At 46.4% G+C, this 21,223-nt stretch overlaps 1 protein-coding gene across 1 annotated transcript in view; it reads left to right on the forward strand.

The window, feature by feature from the left end:
• galntl6 (polypeptide N-acetylgalactosaminyltransferase like 6) overlaps positions 1-21,223 on the forward strand; it is a 1,584,079-nt gene that overhangs the window by 1,265,111 nt on the left and 297,745 nt on the right. The window lies entirely within an intron of this gene.

The raw sequence follows: 21,223 nt of genomic DNA on the forward strand, positions 1-21,223 counted from the left end.
AGTCTCCCATAGTAACTGCAGCGGGATATTGGCACAACCTCAGAGACCATTTAAACTATTTTCCTGGGGTTCCATTGATGTCCTTGTAACATAGATGGAAGATGTTCTCTGGATGCGGAAACCAAGCGCAGACAATGGAAGGAGCTTGCGGCAAACCAGGATCCCCACCAACCCTTTCTTTCAACCACTGTCTGTCCCACCTGTGACAGAGACTGTAATTCTCGCATTGGACTGTACAGCCACCTGAGAACTCACTTTTAGAGTGGAAGCAAGTCTTCCTTGACTTCGAGGGACTGCCTATGATGATGATGTTGAGTAACATAGTAAATTATTTAAACGAGGGGATTAAATGTAGTATCTCCAAATTTGCGGATGACACTAAGTTGGGTGGCAGTGTGAGCTGCGAGGAGGATGCTATGAGGCTGCAGAGTGACTTGAATAGGTGAGGTGAGTGGGCAAATGCATGGCAGATGAAGTATAATGTGGATAAATGTGAGGTTATCCACTTTGGTGGTAAAAACAGAGAGACAGACTATTATCTGAATGGTGACAGATTAGGAAAAGGGGAGGTGCAACGAGACCTGGGTGTCATGGTACATCAGTCATTGAAGGTTGGCATGCAGGTACAGCAGGCGGTTAAGAGAGCAAATGGCATGTTGGCCTTCATAGCAAGGGGATTTGAGTGCAGGGGCAGGGAGGTGTTGCTACAGTTGTACAGGGCCTTGGTGAGGCCACACCTGGAGTATTGTGTACAGTTTTGGTTTCCTAACCTGAGGAAGGACATTCTTGCTGTTGAGGGAGTGCAGCGAAGGTTCACCAGACTGATTCCTGGGATGGCGGGACTGACCTATCAAGAAAGACTGGATCAACTGGGCTTGTATTCACTGGAGTTCAGAAGAATGAGAGGGGACCTCATAGAAACGTTTAAAATTCTGATGGGTTTAGACAGGTTAGATGCAGGAAGAATGTTCCCAATGTTGGGAAAGTCCAGAACCAGGGGTCACAGTCTAAGATTAAGTGGTAAACCATTTAGGACCGAGATGAGGAGAAACTTCTTCACCCAGAGAGTGGTGAACCTGTGGAATTCTCTACCACAGAAAGTTGTTGAGGCCAATTCACTAAATATATTCAAAAAGGAGTTAGATGTAGTCCTTACTACTAGGGGGATCAAGGGGTATGGCGAGAAAGCAGGAATGGGGTACTGAAGTTGCATGTTCAGCCATGCACTCATTGAATGGCGGTGCAGGCTAGAAGGGCCGAATGGCCTACTCCTGCACCTATTTTCTATGTTTCTATGTTTCTAACTAGGAGCAGGAGTAGGCCATTCAGCCCCTCGGGCCTGCTCCGCCATTCAATTTGACCATGGCTGATCTGTACTTCAACTCCATTTCTCTGCCTTTGCTCTGTACCCCTTGATGCACTCACCCAACAAAAATCTATCGATCTCAGTTTGGAAAGTGGTGGAGATCAGTAGTCCGCCTACTCCCTCCCCTCTCCACCCACCTTGCACCCGCCCCCCCTCTCCCCCACCCCCCATTTCTGGCTCAAAATTTTTGATTGAATATTCTCAAAGTGTAAAAGCTGCACACAAAGGAGTGAACGGACAATGTGCTGAAGGTTTTAATCTGTGTATGAAATGGAAACAGGCAACCGGATAGATGTAGAAGTTTAGTCAAAACCCAAATCAGGTATAGCAAGGAATTAGGAAAGCAAAAAGGATCGGACTCTAAGAATAAAGAGGTCTTTCTGCAATTATATAGGGTTTTGGTGAGACTACACCTGGATTAAAGTGTAGCGTTTTGATCTCCTTATCTAACAAAGGATATACCTGCATTAGAGAGAATTCAACAAAGGTTCATGAGAATGATTCCTGGGATGGGGCGATTGTCCTAGAGAGAGTAAATAGACTAGGCCTATATTCCCTCGAAGAATGAGAGGTGATCTCATTGAAACGTATCACATTTTTAAGGGGCTTGATAGGGTAGATGCAGGGAGGATGTTTCCCCTGGCTTGGGAATCTAGAACCAGGGGTCACAATCACAGAATAACAGGTCAGCCATTTAGGTCTGAGATGAAGAGAAATTTCTTCACTCAGAGTTGGTGAATGTTTGGAATTCTCTACCCCAGAGAGTTGTGGATGCACAGCCATTGAGTCTATTCAAGACAGAGAGTGATACATTTTTGGATACCTAGGGAACCCGTGGATATTGGGATATTGCAGAAGGTGGAGCTGAGGTTGAAGATCAGCTATGATCTTATTGAATGGCGGAGCAGGTACGAAGGGCCGAATGGTCTACACCTTCTCCTATTTCTTATGTTTTTATGTTATTTTGTCTCACAGGCAATTTAGTATTTCATATTGCTTAGAAGTAAAGAGCAATTAACTTTACTAATCTTCAATGAAAACTGACGGTCAAAATTTGACTCATTTGTTCTCACCTCTGGTTAAAAGAGTGTGGCTTTGAATCCCAAACCAGGACAACAGCACATAAGCCAAAGCAATACTGAGAAATGATGGATCATTGTATTAGGTGAAAAACAGGCCCTGAACAGTCCAATATCCGTGCAACGCGCAAGTGCTCATTCTGTACCGGAATGTACACCATATGGGTTCGGGCATCCTGCAACCATTCTAGATGCAGAGTGAGGTATAGGTGGAACAGTTTTAGGAGGGAGTTAACTCATTGAAGAGAGGAGTTTGGGATTGGTTTTACCCTCCAGGATGATGCTGGAATACCAGGATGATTTGCCCATTGGGAGCAAGAGGTACAGTATCTCGAGTTGGTCCAGCCAGATGTGGTGGTGAATGCCTTGACCATCATAATAGGCACACATGCTTCCACTCTAAAAGTGAGTTCTCAGGTGACTGTACAGTCCAATTATGGGAATTACAGTCTCTGTCACAGGTGAGACAGACAGTGGTTGAAGGAAAGGGTGGGTGGGGAGCCTGGATTGCCGCACGCTCCTCCGCTGCTTGAGCTTGTTTTCTGCATGCTCTCGGTGGTGAGGCTCGAGGTGATCAGTGCCCTCCCGGATGCTCTTCCTCCATTTAGGACGGTCTTTGTCTCGGGATTTCCAGGTGTCGGTGAGGATGTTGCACTTTATCAAGGAGGCTTTGAGGGTGTCCTTGAAATGTTTCCTCTGTCCACCTGGGGCTCGCTTGCCGTGTAGGAGTTCCGAGTGGAGCGCTTGCTTTGGGAGTCTTGTGTCGGGCATGCGGATAATGTGGTCCACCCAACAGAGCTGGTCGAGTGTGGTCAGTACCTCGATGCTGGGGACGTTGGCCTGATCGAGAACACTGACGTTGGTGCGTCTATCCTCCCAGTGGATTTACAGGATCTTGCAGAGGCAGCGCTGGTGGTATTTCTCCAGCGCTTTGAGGTATCTACTTTATATGGTCCACATCTCTGAGTCATATAGGAGGGTGGGTATCACTACTGCCCTGTAGACCATAAGCCTGGTGCCAGTTTTGAGCTCCTGGTCTTCAAACACTCTCTTCCTCAGGCGACCGGAGGCTGCGCTTGCACACTGGAGGCGGTGTTGGACCTTGTCACCGATGTCTGCCCTTGCTGATAGTCGGCGCCCGAGGTATGAAAAATGGTCCATGTTGTCCAAGGCCGCACCATAGATTTGATGACCGGGGGGTCAGTGCTGTGTGGCGGGGTCAGGTTGGTGGAGGACCTTTATCTTATGGATGTTTAATGTAAGGCCCATGCTTTCATACACCTCAGTGAAGATGTTGACATAGAAACATAGAAACAGAGAAAATAGGTGCAGGAGTAGGCCATTCGGCCCTTCTAGCCTGCACCGCCATTCAATGAGTTCATGGCTGAACATGCAACTTCAGTACTCCATTCCTGCTTTCTCGCCATACCCCTTGATTCCCCGAGTAGTAAGGATTTCATCTAACTCCCTTTTGAATATATTTAGTGAATTGGCCTCAACAACTTTCTGTGGTAGAGAATTCCACAGGTTCACCACTCTCTGGGTGAAGAAGTTTCTCCTCATCTCTGTCCTAAATGGCTTACCCCTTATCCTTAGACTGTGACCCCTGGTTCTGGACTTCCCCAACATTGGGAACATTCTTCCTGCATCTAACCTGTCTAAACCCATCAGAATTTTAAACGTTTCTATGAGGTCCCCTCTCATTCTTCTGAACTCCAGTGAATACAAGCCCAGTTGATCCAGTCTTTCTTGATAGGTCAGTCCCGCCATCCCGGGAATCAGGCTGGTGAACCTTCGCTGCACTCCCTCAACAGCAAGAATGTCCTTCCTCAGGTTAGGAGACCAAAACTGTACACAATACTCCAGGAGTGGCCTCACCAAGGCCCTGTACAACTGTAGCAACACCTCCCTGCCCCTGTACCCAAATCCCCTCGCTATGAAGGCCAACATGCCATTTGCTTTCTTATCCGCCTGCTGTACCTGCATGCCAACCTTCAATGACTGATGTACCATGACACCCAGGTCTCGTTGCACCTCCCCTTTTCCTAATCTGTCACCATTCAGATAATAGTCTGTCTCTCTGTTTTTACCACCAAAGTGGATAACCTCACATTTATCCACATTATACTTCATCTGCCATGCATTTGCCCACTCACCTAACCTATCCAAGTCACTCTGCAGCCTCATAGCATCCTCCTCGCAGCTCACACTGCCACCCAACTTAGTGTCATCTGCAAATTTGGAGATACTACATTTAATCCCCTCGTCTAAATCATTAATTTACAGTGTAAACAGCTGGGGCCCCAGCACAGAACCTTGCAGTACCCCACTAGTCACTGCCTGCCATTCTGAAAAGTCCCCATTTACTCCTACTCTTTGCTTCCTGTCTGACAACCAGTTCTCAATCCATGTCAGCACATTACCCCCAATCCCATGTGCTTTAACTTTGCACATTAATCTCTTGTGTGGGACCTTGTCGAAAGCCTTCTGAAAGTCCAAATATACCATATCAACTGGTTCTCCCTTGTCCACTCTACTGGAAACATCCTCAAAAAATTCCAGAACATTTGTCAAGCATGATTTCCCTTTCACAAATCCATGCTGACTTGGACCTATCATGTCACCTCTTTCCAAATGCGCTGCTATGACATCCTTAATAATTGATTCCATCATTTTACCCACTACCGATGTCAGGCTGAGCGGTCTATAATTGCCTGTTTTCTCTCTCCCTCCTTTTTTAAAAAGTGGGGTTACATTGGCTACCCTCCACTCGATAGGAACTGATCCAGAGTCAATGGAATGTTGGAAAATGACTGTCAATGCATCCGCTATTTCCAAGGCCACCTCCTTAAGTACTCTGGGATGCAGTCCATCAGGCCCTGGGGATTTATCGGCCTTCAATCCCATCAATTTCCCCAACACAATTTCCCAACTAATAAGGATTTCCCTCAGTTCCTCCTCCTTACTAGACCCTCTGACCCCTTTTATATCCGGAAGGTTGTTTGTGTCCTCCTTAGTGAATACCGAACCAAAGGCTTGGAGTTCGGCGTCTGAATGTGTGCAGACGCAAGCGTCATCCACGTACTGTAGTTCGATGACCGAGGGTGGGACGTCCTTGGATCTAGCCTCGAGATGACGAAGGTTGAGCAGGTTCCCTCTGGTTCTATAGTTTAGTTCCATTCCAGTGGGGAGCTTGTTGAGAGTGAGATGGAGCATTGCAGCAAGGAAGATCGAGAAGAGCGTTGGTGTGATAATGCAGACCTGTTTGACCCCGGTCCGGAAGTGGATTGGGTCTGTGATGGATTCATTGGTCAGGATCATGGCTTGCAATTCATTTTGGAGCACGCAGAAGATGGTGACAAACTTCTGGAGGCAGCCTCTGGGGGGGAATATATAATGGCACAAAAGAACTGGTAGCCCTAATGGATCGTGTCTAAAATCAAGTGAAGTGTTCTCCAACTACAAGATGCACTGCAGCAACTCGCCAAGGCTTCTTCGACTGCATGTCCTGAGCCCGCGACCTCTGCCACCTCAAAGCACAAGGACTGCAGGCACATGGGAGCACCATCACTTCCAAGTTCCCCTCCAAGTCACACACCATCCTGACTTGGAAATATATCGCCGTTCCTTCAACGTCGCTGGGTCAAAATCCTGGAACTTCCTCCCAATAGCTCCACAGGAACTGCAGCGGTTCAAGAGGGCAGCTCACCTCCACCTTTTCAAGGGCAATTAGGGATGGGCAATAAATGCTGGCCTTGCCAGCCTCATCCACCTCCCAGGAACGAATAAAAAAAAAAACGTTGCCTCTGTAAATGTTATAATCCCTCTGTAGCTCAGATGTTTTGGTAATAACCTTATTGATCACTGAATTAGTCTGAACCATTGAAATTACAACAACAACTTGCATTTTATGTAACGTCCCACAGCACATCACAGGAGCATTATCAAACAAAATTTGACACCGAGCCATATAAGGAGATATTAGGTGACCAAACGCTTGGTCAAAGAGGTTTTAAGGAGCGTCTTAAAAGAAGGAACGGTAGAGAGGCAGAGAGGTTTAGGGATGGAAGTCCAAGAGCTTAGGGCGCAGGCAGCAGAAGGCACGGCCACCAATGATGGAGCGATGGAAATCAGGGATACGCAGGAGGTTAGAATTGGAGGTCCGCAGAGATCTCGGGGGGTGGGGTTGTAGGGCTGGAGGAGATTACAGAGATCGGGAAGGGGAAAGCCATGGAGGGATTTGAAGAGAAGGATAAGAATTCTAAAATTGAGGAGGAATTTCAACCTCCTGCTCCTGTCCACGTGTAAGCTCTTTAACTGGAACTGTTTAGTATAATGTCTTCATTGCCTTTCCCCCATATCCTTTTATGCTCATCCCCTTTGAAATAACTATCCAATTCCATTTTAAATGTCTCAGCCTGAACAGTCACTTGAGGTAATGCATTCCATGTTTTAATAAAACTGAGTGCGATTTTTTTCACTCTTTCCTTCCTCCTTCCAGAGATACTCCTCGGTTTATGTCCACTTCGTTCCTGATATGCCAACCTGTTGAAAAAGGTCTCTCACTAGTTACCATCCCAAAACCTTTTTGGAAACCTTAATTAGATTCCTTGCTAACCTTTTCTATCCAGTGATAAAAGATTTCATTTTCCAAGCGTTTTTTCATAACTTTAACCATTCAGTCCATTATGTGGATCTAATATCCTTCCTACAATGAGGTGACCAGAACTGCAAGCAACATTCCAATGACAAATTCAACAGAATTTCCTTTTGTATTCAGTGCTCCTATATATAAAACCCAGAATCCCAATTGCAATTCAGGTATATGATGACCATTCACAAGATACGAACATAACAAAGCCTACAATCAGAAATCACCAGGCGCCCTCTCCACAGATATCGGCCAGGCTCCTTTATAAATGTGGCAATTAACCTCGAATTAACCACCTTCTCTGTGCCTCTGATCAGCTTGTCAATTATCCTGTGGGTCAAACTTTTTTTCTAATCTCTATCGTAGCTCCAGGTTTGTGAATTTTGTGCCGGTGTCCTCTCGTCCAGCAGGACTGACATATGAGGAGAGACTGGATCGACTGGGCCTGTATTCACTGGAGTTTAGAAGGATGAGAGGGGATCTCATAGAAACATGTAAAATTCTGACAGGACTGGACAGATTAGATGCAGGAAGCTTGTTCCCAATATTGGGGAAGTCCAGAACCAGGGGACATAGTCCAAGGATAAGGGGTAAGCCATTTAGAACCGAGATGAGGAGAAACTTCTTCACTCAGAGTGTTGTTAACCTGTGGAATTCCCTACCGCAGAGAGTTGTTGATGCCAGTTCATTGAATATATTCAAGAGGGAGTTAGATATGGCCCTTACGGCTAAAGGGATCAAGGGGTATGGAGAGAAAGCAGGAAAGAGGTGAATGATCAGCCATGATCTTGTTGAATGGTGGTGCAGGCTCGAAGGGCCGAATGGCCTACTCCTGCACCTATTTTCTCTGTTTCTATGAGTGAAAATATCTTCTTTGCATCCATCTTGTTGAGCCCCCTCATTATCTTATGTTTGAATAAGATCATCTCTCATTCTTCTGAACTCCAATGAGTATAGGCCCAACCTACTCAACCTATCTTCATAAGTCAACCCCCTCGAATCAACCTAGTGAACCTTCTCTAAACAACCTCCAATACAAGTATACCCTTCCTTAACTACAGAGACCAAAACTGTACCCAGTACTCCAGGTGTGACCTCACCAATACCCTGTACAGTTGTAGCAGGACTTCTATGTTTGTGTACTCTATCAAAGGCATGATCCAAGAGTGTGACAGAACAAATATTCTTTCAAATGTCTTTCACACATCCTCAATCTTTCTTTGTCATCATACGTGCTTGTGATATATACCAAGGAGGATTAGCACAATCTGGTTTAAAAACCAAGCTATGGAAAAGTCCACACAGGCAGAGTTTCTGCTGCACAACCTCTCCTCGCAGCCAAGCCTGGCAAGAGTTATGGACTAAAAGTCTTTAACCAGCGAAAACCAGCACTGGTGAACTTCCTCTTGCCTGTGCAGCCTGGACCACTCTATCCATCAGCGCATCAGTGTGCAGGGTTATCTGGAGACAAGTGGAAAGCCTCTCACCTCCCCAACACAGGTCTGCCCTTCCAGATTCCATTGTTGAGGCAAGCTAGCGGCATAATCACAAATAAGACTGCAATAATCCTGGCTCAGATGTCAGATGGTTGACCCTGTTTCAAACTTTCATCATGGTCACCACCTTGGAGCGACCCTAACCCCAACGAGATCTTGGTTGCACGTTTCTAAGAGCGGTAGAATTGGTTTCTTTACCGCCTAGACGCTAAGCATCAACTGGGTGGAGCGCAGACCAGAGCTAAGCCATCCCACAACCAATGGATCAGATCCGGGGTCTGCAGTCCTGCCACATCCAGTCATAAATGGTGGTGGACAATTAAACAATGAACGGGAGCAGGAGGCTCATGAGCATTCCCATTCTCAATGATGGCGGAGCCCAGCACACGAGTGCAAAAGACAAGGCTAAAGTGTTTGCAACCGTGTTCAGCCAGATGTGCCGAGTGGATGACCCATTATCGGCCTCCTCCTGAGGTTCCCACCATCACAGAAGCCAGTCTACAGCCGATTCGATGCACACCAGGTGATATCAAGAAACGGCTGAGCGCACTGGATACAGCAAAGGCTATGGGCCCCGACAACATCCCGGCTGTAGTGCTGAAGACATGCGCCAGAAGTAGCCATGCCTCAAGCCAAGCTGTTCCAGTGCAGCTACAACACTGGTAATTATCTGACAATGTGGAAAACTGCCCAGGTATGTTCTGTCCACAAAAAGCCAGGACAAATTCAATCCGGCACTGTGGGAGCACCTTCACCACACGGACTGCAGCGGTTCAAGAAGGTGGCTCACCACTACCTTCTCGAGGGCAATTAAGGATGGGCAATAAATGCTGGGCTTGCCAGTGACACCCTCTTCCCAGGCTCGCTCCACTTCCTTCCTGGGACGGTAACGGGACGCACGCCTCAGCAGCATTACGCGCTGGGCCGCGCAGCGCTGCTGTGTCCGAGGAGCCCTTCCCTCAATTAAAGGGAAGGGCCCACGCTGCAGACTTGGCAAAAAGAAGACGGCACTTGCCTGGACCACCAGGGAGCAGGGTTGCCGCGCGATCAGCGGCCCCCCGGCCCCCCCCCGAAGAAACGCATTGTGTGTGGCAATGAAAAGGTGAGGTTTTCTTTTCAGCAGTCGGTCACCTCCCCTTTAATTTTGGCCCCAGTAGCGGCCGGTTGCCCGGTCCCCATCGCCTGAAGCTATCGCTGTTATCGTGCAGCACAGGTGGAGGTGGGAGAACCAAATTTAGGGGATGGGGCGCTAACAGGGCAATGCGCATGCCGATGACATCACGATCTCTGAGGAGGAACGCTGAGTGCCGCTGCCTAAACTCCCGCCGAATTTAAAACCTACCTCTTCGACCTAGATTTTGGTCACCTGTCTTAATATCTCCTTATGTGGCTCAGTGTCAAATTGTGATGCTCGCGATCCTGTCAAGCTTCTTGCTGCGCTTTACAACATTAAAGGAGCTATATAAATGCAACTTGTTGTCTTCAAAATGGCGGTAATCCCAGCACCCGCGATCTTTTTGGCATTTTAGATTTTGCACTGCTCCTCATTATTTGCTGGGCCTCATTTTGTTTCGTCTGAAAAGTTGGTTTACAACGTCCTTTATCCATGTCATTAACATAAAAGCATAGTAAGGGTGATCACACTGACTCTCCTGAGGGTCTGTCATTCATATCCACTTCCAAAACTGGCAGGTTCCTATTTGTGTCTTCCCTTGGTTCCTGTTTTCGAGTCAATTACCTCGTCCGTGCGATACTTTACATCCTTAATATCACAACTTAGCCATTAATCAACAAGATGTGAAATATTTCAAAGGATTGCAGACTATGTTAAAGATTTAGACCAAGTGCGTTAACAAGCGTAATTCACAGTCCACGAGGGAAGGTAACTCATTAATTATATCGGAGAACTTTTCATTAGGCTAAACACTGCCTTTTGAAGCCACCGAAGTTTCTCCATTAATTATAATAAGGTAGGAAAAGCAGTGACAATATCCGTCAAACGCCAAGAAGGCTCCTTATTGAATGTGTAATGAAATGCTTTTCTATTTTATTCCATCATTACTCTCCCCTCTCCCCCTCTTGCTATCCAGAAACCAGTTGCATGGGCACTCCACAGTACCTCACCCAAGTGGGACCCGATGTAGGGTCAGCAAAATAACTAATCATTCATTTTTAATGCAGCCCTCTTCACATGGGGTACCATAGCAACACCACCAACACCTTGCATTTATATGAGCAGGTTGTGCCTCTACTCAGTGCAGTTTAGAAGAATGAGAGGTGATCTTATTGAAACATATAAGATTCTGAGGGGGCTTGATCAAGGAAGATGCAGAGAGGATGTTTCCCCTCGTGAGGGAATCTAGAACTACGGCCGTAGGTTCAGAATAAGGGGCCGCCCATTTAAAACGGAACTGAGGAGGAATTTCTTCTTTCAGAGGGTCATGAATCTTTGGAATTCTGTATCCCAGAGAGCTGTGGAGGCTAGGTCATTGAATATATTTAAGGTGGAGAAATATTTTTGAAATATAAGGGAGTCGAGGGTTACAGGGAGCAGGCAGGGAAGTGGAGTTGAGGCCAAGATCAGATCAGCCATGATCTTATTGAATGGCGGAGCAGGCTCAAGGGACAAAATGGGCAACTCCTGCTCCTATTTCTTATGTTCTTATGTTCTATATAGCTCCTTTAACATAGTAAAAATGTCCCAAGCTGCTTCACAGACAGAATTTGACACCGAGCCACACAAGGAGATATTAAAACAGGTGACCTTTGTCACAGGTAGGTTTTAAGGAGCGTTTCAAAAGAGGAGAGAGAGGCGAAGAGTTTGAGGGAGGAAATTCCAGGGACCAGGCAGTTGAAGGCACGGCAACCGATGGTGGAGCGATGGAAAACGGATATGAGCAAGAGGCCAGAATTGGAGGAGCGCAGAGATGTCGGAGGGTTGTAGGGCTGGAGGAAGTTACGGAGATAGGGAGGATCAAGGCCATGGAGGGATTTGAACACAAGCTTTGTGCATTTTAAAATTGAGGTGTTGCTGGACATGGAGCCAATGTCGGTCAGCGAGCATATGGAGTGATGGATGAGCAGTACATGGTGCAAGTTAGGATACAGGCAGCAGAGTTTTGGATGAGCTCAAGTTTGAGGAGGGTGAAAGGTGGAAGGCCAGCCAGGGTAGCATTGGAATAGTCGAGAGTGGAGGTAACTGTCATGTATTTCACCATCTTGCAATGACTATAAGTATGTAACTGTAACTCATGCATACTGTACCTGTACCCTTGTAATACATACCCTGACCACAGGGAGTGAGCTCCTCACCTGGGCTTCCAGGTATAAAAGGGGAGGTCCCATCCAGGATCAGCACTCTTCAGTCCTGGAAATAAAGTGAAGGTCACAGAGTGACCGTGTCTGATATATACATGCCTCGTGTGAGTTTGTAACAAGGTGCAGAGACACTACAGTAACAAAGGCATGGATGAGGATTTTGACAACAAACCAACCTCTGGTTCGGCCTCAGCTGGAGCATTGCATCCAATTTTCAGCAACGCACTTTAGGAAGGATGTGAAGGCCTTAGAGAGGGTGCAGAAAAGATTTACAAGGATGGTTCCAGGGACGAGGGACTTTAGTTATGTGGATAGACTGGAGAAGCAGGGGTTGTTCTCCTTGGAGCAGAGAAAGTTGAGAGGAGATTTGATAGACCTGTTCAAAATCATGAGGGGTCTAGGCAGAGTAGATAGAGTATTTGAACATCCAGCAGTTCTGACGAAGGGTCGTTGACCCGAAACGTTAACTTTGTTTCTCTCTCCAAAGATGCTGCCTGACCTGCTGAGATTTCCAACATTCTCTGTTTTTATTTCAGATTCCAGCACTTGCAGTATTTTGCTTTTGTATTGTTGTAGATAGAGAGAAACTGTTCCCGTTGGCGGAAGGGTCGAGAGCCAGAGGACACAGATTTATGGTGACTGGCAAAAGAACCAAAGGTGACATGAGGAAAAACTTTTTTACACAGCGAGTGGTTAGGATCTGGAATGCACTGACTGAAAGGGTAGTGGAGGCAGACTCAATCATGGCTTTCAAAAGGGAATTGTATAAGTACCTGAAGGAAAATTTGCAGGGCTACGAGGAAAGGGCAGGTGGGTGGGACTGGCTGAAGTGCTCTTGCAGAGAGCCGGCACAGGCTCGACGGGCCGAATGGCCTCAGTCTGTGCTGTAACCATTCTGTGATTCTATGATTCCAGATCATCTTCTTGTGGGCCACTGCTGCCTGGTTCATTTCCAGGGTCAGTCCTTGCTCCTGTCTTGGATTCTTTACAGATAGGGTTTCTCTTTCATGCCATCTTTGAGGCCGTGTACAGGGGTTTATACTGACACAGGGGTCTACCCTATTGGGGACTTTCAAAAGGATGTGGTGGCCAATAGGGCATCGACTATCTTCCAGCAGAGGAAGAAGAGTCAGCCCATCCTTTGGGGGAGAAATTGGGGTAATTTGCGCGGAGCGCTAATGGGGCTCAAACGACTTTGCGACCGGGCAAGGTGCCGCTAATGACTCCCGCTAAGTTTGGTGGGGGTTTAGCGGCAGTGCTATGGTAAAGCGCCCCAATCTCCTGCGCCCGGGGATCCCGATGTCATCGCCATGCGCAGCGCTCCGTTAGCGCCCCGCACGCTAAATTGGGTATCGCCGGGCGATGACAGTGACAGCTTCAGGGGCTGCATACCGGGTGGCCGGCCAGCTGCTAGCAAGGCGAAAATTAATGGGGAGTTGGCCGGCTGCTCCTGTAAAAAAATGTCTGCTTTTCTTTCCCGCACAGTTGCCACAGTTGCCGGTACTGCGTTTGAGTGTCAGGCTGGTCACGTGGCAACCCCACTCCCAGGTGTTCCAGGTAGGACTCTTATTATCATGCAGAGTATACAGCTTGGGCCCGTCCCTTTAAATCCAGGAAGAGTCGCCCCTGCACGACAGCGCTACGCGGCCTAGCGCGTAGCGCTGCTGAGCCGTGCGCCCCGCTACCGCCCCAGAATGGAAGTGGGGCACTTGATTTCGTGCTCCACTTCCTTTTGGGGGCAGTAACCCCAATTTCCTGCGAAACGGGAGACTTCTGCACCTGCAGAGTAACACTGCCCCCCCGCAAACGGGATGCACCCAAGTTACTAGGCCTCTCTACCTATGACAGACAAGAGATGATCAAGATGCCATACCACTTTGGTTGGCCAATCATCAGCCTACAACACTGAAAAGAGCTGTTTCTTCATCATATCTGGTCGTGCTTCTTCTCAAGACCTTAGTCAGCAATTTTAGCCAGTTCTCTCACATTCCTTGCCTGGTTTCAGGCCTGTTATCTCATATTCCTTGCAGGTCTCAGGCTATTAATTCTACGAGCCGTATTATAACAAGACACTGGTTTCTTATCTCGTGGCCAGGACTGAAAAACTGTTATTGTGTCTACAGCTGCTGTTTATGTTAGCAATCTCACGCTTTGTTAATTGCATTAAGGCAGAAGACTGCTTCTTTTCTTATAGGTTTTGCAAAGCTTAGCAGATTCTAGGTCTTATGGTTACTTGTGTTGATTCAAAAAGGTGATCATGTAAAGAACTGTAAAATGCATGTCAAAAATACTTGTGGCACAATAGGTCAAGGTACTTGTGAGGTTACAACAATACCTACAATCTGTTAATAGTCATTCAGGACATATTTGGTTAATACAAATGATTCTATAATTCAGAAAATACATATTTGATACGGATTTAACATGTGGAGGGTGTAATGCATTTGCTTCATACGTTCTTTGCTTAAGAATTCATAGCAACACATTGCTGCTAAGAACTGGTTGGTTTACTAACAAAGATTTAACAGTCACACTACACATTACAGGGCCGAAATTGCCCACCGCCTGAAACGAGGCGCACCTACCACTCTTAAAATGTTCTAGCCGCCCCAATGCATGGGGTGGGCAATGCGGAGATATTCCTTTTTATGGAGTGGGTCAGAAGTGGCCTCATTATCAGGGTGGAAGTGGGGGGCGGTCAGAGTAGTGTCGCTGGTGAGGAGGAAGAGAGGGCAGGGCGGAGTGACCGACGCTGCAAGGGCCTTATAGAAAGGGGCAATTTCAGCCCCTACCAGGTCATCCACTAGGCTCACAACTGCATACCTCATTGTGGATGACCTAGCCCCAACTGCCTGGGGTTTTATTGAGTCTTGTGCACATCACGTGACTGGCTAAGCCACTCACAATGCAACAGCTCTACAGTCCTGTGAGCATCCTCACAGGTGCATACATTACAGTGGGATGCTCTTTCAGCGATTACCATAAACGGGTCTCTAATTGCGCCAGCACGGGACATTGGCAAATTGCGGAACCTCCCCTGGCACAATAAAGTCCGCCAGGGTCAGCAGTGAACGTGCTCCTGTATTAGCTGCTGGGACCAACAGCCTGCAGATCCTCTATCATAGAATCATAGATGCATACAGCACAGAAGGAGGCCATTCGGCCCATCGTACCTGAGCAGGCTCTTTGAAAGAGCTGTCCAATTAGTCCCACTCCCCGCTGCTCTTTCCCCACAGCCCTGCAATCTTTTTTTTCCTTTTCAAGTATTTATCCAATTCAATTTTGAGACTTGCTACTGAATGTGCTCCCACCGCCCTTTCAGGTGGTGCATTCCACATCATAACAACTCACAGAGTGGATAGGAAGGGCCTGTTTTCCTTGGCAGAGGGGTCAACAACCAGGGGGCATAGATTTAAAGTATTTGGAGGGTTTAGAGGAGATATGAGGGGAAATTTCTTCACCCAGAGGGTGGTGGGGGTCTGGAACTCACTGCCTGAAAGGGTGGTTGAGGCAGAAACCCTCACTACATTTAAAAGATACTTGGATGTGCACTTAAAGTGCCGTAACCTACAGGGCTACGGACCAAGAGCTGGAAAGCGGGATTAGGCTGGATAGCTCTTGGTCGGCCAGCGCGGACGATGGGCCGAAATGGCCTCCTTCCGTGCTATAAATTTCTATGATTCTATGATAAGGGGTCTTATGAGGAAAAGTTAAACAGGTTGGACCTATACTCATTGGAATTTAGAAGAAAGAGAGGTGATCTTATTGCAACATAGAAGATTCTGAGGGGCTTTACAGGGTATTTGCTGAGAGGATGTTTCCCCTCGTGGGAGAATCTAGAACTAGGATGCATAGTTACAGAATACGTGGATGAGGAGGAATTTCTTCTCTCAAAAGGTTGTGAATCTTTGGAATCCTGTACCCAAGAGAGCTGTGGAGGCTCAGTCATTGAATATATTCAAGGGTGAGATGGACAGATTTTTGAACTACAGGGGAGTCGAGGGTTATAGGGAGGAAAGTGGAGTTGAGGTAAAAGATCAACCATGATCTTGTTGAATGGCAGTGCAGGCTCGAGGGGCCAAATGGCCTACTCCAGCTCTTATTTCTTCTGTTCTTATGTTCTTAACTCGCTGAGGAAAAATAAAAATCTTCTCCTCCTCTTGCCTAGGCTTAGTTTCTGAATGAAAGGGATATGCACAATGTATTGACGGCTGTACTGGCATTGGTGTCGCAATGTTAGTGCACTTCCAGTTCAAGGGTCAGATTGTTTATGGTGCAGCACTGAGGCATGATGGGATGCAGACAATTATAATAAAAGATGCACTTGTCTCAGTAAAGAGCTCAAGTTGCAAGTAATTTCCACTGAATGACTTCTTCTGGTTGTACATTAAGACTAAATTGAAGTATTTATGGACCATCAAGCCTTCAAATTAGGTATAGTTTATAATGCCTGAAAGAAAAATCAAGTTGAAAACTTTTGCTTAGTAACCAGAAAGCTTTGATGCTGCCCTTTATCATATGGTGTTGTTCTGTTGACAAGAATATAAAACTCCTGTTTCTCAATTACTATTTATTTGTCAGTCAGCGGCAGTCTGGTTCCTGTTATGACAGATGAATGGGTGTTGCGTTGGCATGTATCGTGCATGTGATTTATTACCTTATTTAATCAACTGCGAGAAAGATACAATGATAGATTTTGTTTTTAAATTAACAATTAGGCACATTTTTCCAGCATACATGACAGGGGTGCTGACTTTCACATCTGACTACCTTTGTTCATTATTTCCTGTGGAATTTAAATACCCAGCTTTACTTAAAATGCAGCAGCGGTAACAAACAAAACGAAACAGAACGACCTGGAGAAGGAAATGATAATGCACATAGCCAAGCGTTGCTTCCTCCACAATTTATCATGACTGTATTCAATTCAGCTCAACTTGATGAACGGCATTGGGTTAGAAAAGAAAGAAAGACTTCACTACCACCGGACATCTCAAAGCGCTTTACAGCCAATGAAGTACTTTTGGAGTGTGGTCATTGTTGCAAACGTGGCAGCCAACTTGTGCACAGCAAGCTCCCACACACAGCAATGTGATAATGACCAGATAATCTGTTTTTGTTATGTTGATTGAGGGATAAATATTGGCCAGGACACCAGGGATAACTCCCCTGCTCTTTTTCTAAAGAGTGGGATCTTTTATATGCACCTGAGGAACCAGACAGGTCCTCAGTGTAACATGTAATCCGAAAGACAGTACCTCTGACATGCAGCACTGCACTGGAGTGTCAGCCTACTTCCTGGAGTGGGGTTATGAACCCAGAGCCTTCTGACTCATAGGCAAGTGTGCTACCCACTGAGCCACAGCAAGCATATCCAGCATTTGAGTAAAGTTCTTCTCATCAATGAACCACACAGAATCATAGAATCATAACCACAGAACGAGGCCATTCGGCCCATCGTGCCTGTGCCGGCTCTGTGATAGAACTATCCAATTAGAACATAAGAACATAAGAATTTGGAGCAGTAGTAGGCCTTTTGACCCTTTGAGCCTGCTCCGCCATCTAATATGACCATGGCTGATCTGATCTTGGGCTCAGCTTCACATCCCAGCCTGCTCCCCATAACCCTTCATACCCTTATCGCTCAAAAATCTGTCTATCTCTATCTTACATATATATTCAATGACCCAGCCTCCACAGCTCTCTGGGGCAGAGAATTCCACAGATTCACAAGTCTCTGAGAAAAGAAATTCCTTCTCATCTCAATTCTAAATGGGCGACCCCTTATTCTTAAACTTTGCCCTCTAGTTCTGGATTCCCCACGAGGGGAAACATCCTCTCTGCATCCACCTTGTCGAGCCCCCTCAGTACCTTATATGTTTCAATAAGATCACATCTCATTCTTCTGAATTCCAATGATTATAGGCCCAACCTGTTCAACATTCCTTCATAAATCAATCCTCTCATCTCCAGAATCAACTTAGTGAATCTTCTCTGAACTGCCTCCAATGCAAATATATCCTTCCTTAAATAGAGAGACCAAAACTGTATGCAGTACTCCAGGTGTGGCCTCACCAATACCCTGTACAGTTGTAGCAGGACTTCTCTGCTTTTATACTCTATCCCCCTTGCAATAAAGGCCAGCATTCCATTTGTAACATTTTGTAGTTTCTCTCCTTTTAAATAAAAATTTGCTTTTTTAATCTTCCTGCCAAAATGGACAACCTCACACTTTCCCAGATTATACTCGATCTGCCAAATGTTTGCCCAGCCATATCGGCACCTTATTGGTACTTCCATGTACAGAAGCAGCAACATTGTGAGACTGCACTCCGCAGGCTAAAAAGAAAGAATGACAGACTTGCATTTGCATAGCATCTTTCAGGACATCCCAAAGCGCTTTACAGCCAACGAAGTACTTTTGTAGTGCAGTCACTGTTGTAATGTAGGAAACACCGCAGACAATTTTGTGTGTAGCATGCTCCCACAAACAGCAATGTGTAAATGAGCAGAAAATCTGGTTTACTGATCTGGATTGAGGGATAAATATTGGCCAGGACACCGGAGATAACTCCCCTGCTCAGATTCGATTTGCTGCACTCGATTCATCTGAGCAGCCCCGTGAAGGGAGGCACTAAACCAAAGTATGTTCGTGTGCGTACGATAATGTGGTGGTTACGGCCCTGGATTAGTAACTCAAGCTCCGATCTTAACCTAACCTGACCGGCAGGAACTGGGCGTGTTCAGGTCGAATGCCAGGTTTAGAATCCACCTGCGTTTCTGCTTCACTGAAGTCCAAAGGAAGGAATGTGGGATTGGGGGTGTCATGTATGTAACCACAATGTAACACCACTGTATTACTGTATACACTCAACCAAGATGCACACCTTGACCACAAGGGGTGAACTTGTGGGAGACACTCCTTACCTGATCACTCAGGTATAAAAAGGGAGGTCCCACGCAGGGTCACTATCTTGGAGTCCTGTGAATAAAGCGTTCAGGTCACAGAATGACCTTGTCCCCAAAAGGTGCCTCGTGTGGCTTCATACTGTAGAGTAAGGACGTTACGGGGGTAAGGGGAGAAAATGTTGCCGTGACACCCCATTAGGCTGCTGATGTGCTAACACGGCCAGCAATCTGTCAAGCAGGGTCCCTGACATGGACTGGCACGAGAGAAAATAAAATCGTGGGAAAATGACAATGAAGCTTCTGCATTATGAAATATATTTTTCTACTGCAACCTGTCGCAGCGATCTGTCTGCCAGTTTACCAGTGTTCTCTGGTAGGTCCCATTAATCACCCATTAAAGGCTATATAAACCGACCTCGTGTTTAATAGCCTCCTCGTAAAACGCAAAAGTAAATTGGAGTGGTTTTACTGCAATGGGACCCATGGTTATGGCTATAGGGATTTGGCAATGTGACATCTGACAGACACTTAATAACGTTTGCTTTGTTCGTTAAGAGCTCCGAGCAATGCCAAGATGGAAGTTTAAAACTGTCAAGATTTGGAAACATAGAAACATAGAAAATAGGTGCAGGAGCAGGCCATTCGGCCCTTCGAGCCAGCACCACCATTTGATATGATCATGGCTGATCATGCAACTTCAGTACCCCACCACTTCCTTCTCTCCATTCCCCTTGATCCCTTTAGCCGTATGGGCCACATCTACCTCCCTTTTGAATACGTCCAACGAACTGGAATCCACATCTTTCTGTGGCAGAGAATTCCACAGGTTCACAACTCTCTGGGTGAAGAAGTTTCTCCTCATCTCGGTACTATATAGCTTACCCCTTATCCTTAGACTGTGACCCCTGGTTCTGGACTTCCCCAACATCGGGAACATTCTTCCTGCATCTAACCTGTCCAGTCCCGTCACAATTTTATATGTTTCTATGAGATCCCCTTTCATTCTTCTAAGTTCCAGTGAGTATAAGCCAAGCCGATCCAGTCTTTCCATATATGTCAGTCATAGAAGCATAGAAAACATAGAAAATAGGTGCAGGAGTAGGCTATTTGGCCCTTCGAGCCTGCACCGCCGTTCAATGAGTTCATGGCTGAACATGCAACTTCAGTACCCCATTCCAGCTTTCTCACCATATCCCTTGATACCCCAAGTAGTAAGGACTACATCTAACTCCTTTTTGAATATATTTAGTGAATTGGCCTCAACAACTTTCTGTGGTAGAGAATTCCACAGGTTCACCACTCTCTGGGTGAAGAGGTTTTTCCTCATCTCGGTCCTAAATGGCTTACCCCTTATCCTTGGACTGTGACCCCTGGTTCTGGACTTCCCCAACATTGGGAACATTCTTCCTGCATCTAACCTGTCCAAACCCGTCAGAATTCTAAACGTTTCCATGAGATCCCCTCTCATTCTTCTCAACTCCAGTGAATACAAGCCCAGTTGATCCAGTCTTTCTTGATAGGTCAGTCCCGCCATCCCGGGAATCAGTCTGATGGACCTTCGCTGCACTCCCTCAATAGCAAGAATGTCCTTCCTCAAGTTCGGAGACCAAAACTGTACACAATACTCCAGGTGTGGTCTCACCAAGGCCCTGTACAAATGCAGCAAGACCTCCCTGCCCTTGTACTCAAATCCCCTCGCTATGAAGGCCAGCATGCCATTTGCTTTCTTAACCACCTGCTGTACCTGCATGCCAACCTTCAATGACTGATGTACCATGACACCCAGGTCTCGTTGCACCTCCCCTTTTACTAATCTGTCACCATTCAGATAATAATCTGCCTTACTGTTTTTGCCACCAAAGTGGATAACCTCACATTTATCCACGTTATACAGCATCTGCCATGCAGTTGCCCATTCACCTAACCTGTCCAAGTCCCCTTCCAGCCTCTGAGCATCCTCCTCACAGCTCGCCCTGCCATCCAGCTTAGTGTCATCTGCAAACTTGGAGATATTATATTCAATTCCTTCGTCTAAATCATTAATGTATATTGAAAATAGCTGGGGTCCCAGCACTGAACACTGCGGCACCCCACTAGTCACTGCCTGCCATTCTGAAAAGGACCCGTTTATTCCCACTCTTTGCTTCCTGTCTTCCAATCATTTCTCTATCCCCATCAATACATTACCCCCAATACCATGTTCCTTAATTTTGCACACTAATGTCTTGCGTGGGACCTTGTCAAAAGCCTTTTGATAGTCCAAATACATCACATCCACTGGTTCTCCCTTATCCACTCTACGAGTTACATCCTCAAAAAATTCGAGAAGATTTGTCAAGCATGATTTCCCTTTCATAAATCCATGCTGACTTGGACCGATCCTGTCACTGCTTTCCAAATGCGC

Source organism: Pristiophorus japonicus, chromosome 1, assembly GCF_044704955.1.
Source record: "Pristiophorus japonicus isolate sPriJap1 chromosome 1, sPriJap1.hap1, whole genome shotgun sequence".
Taxonomy (NCBI): domain Eukaryota; kingdom Metazoa; phylum Chordata; class Chondrichthyes; family Pristiophoridae; genus Pristiophorus; species Pristiophorus japonicus.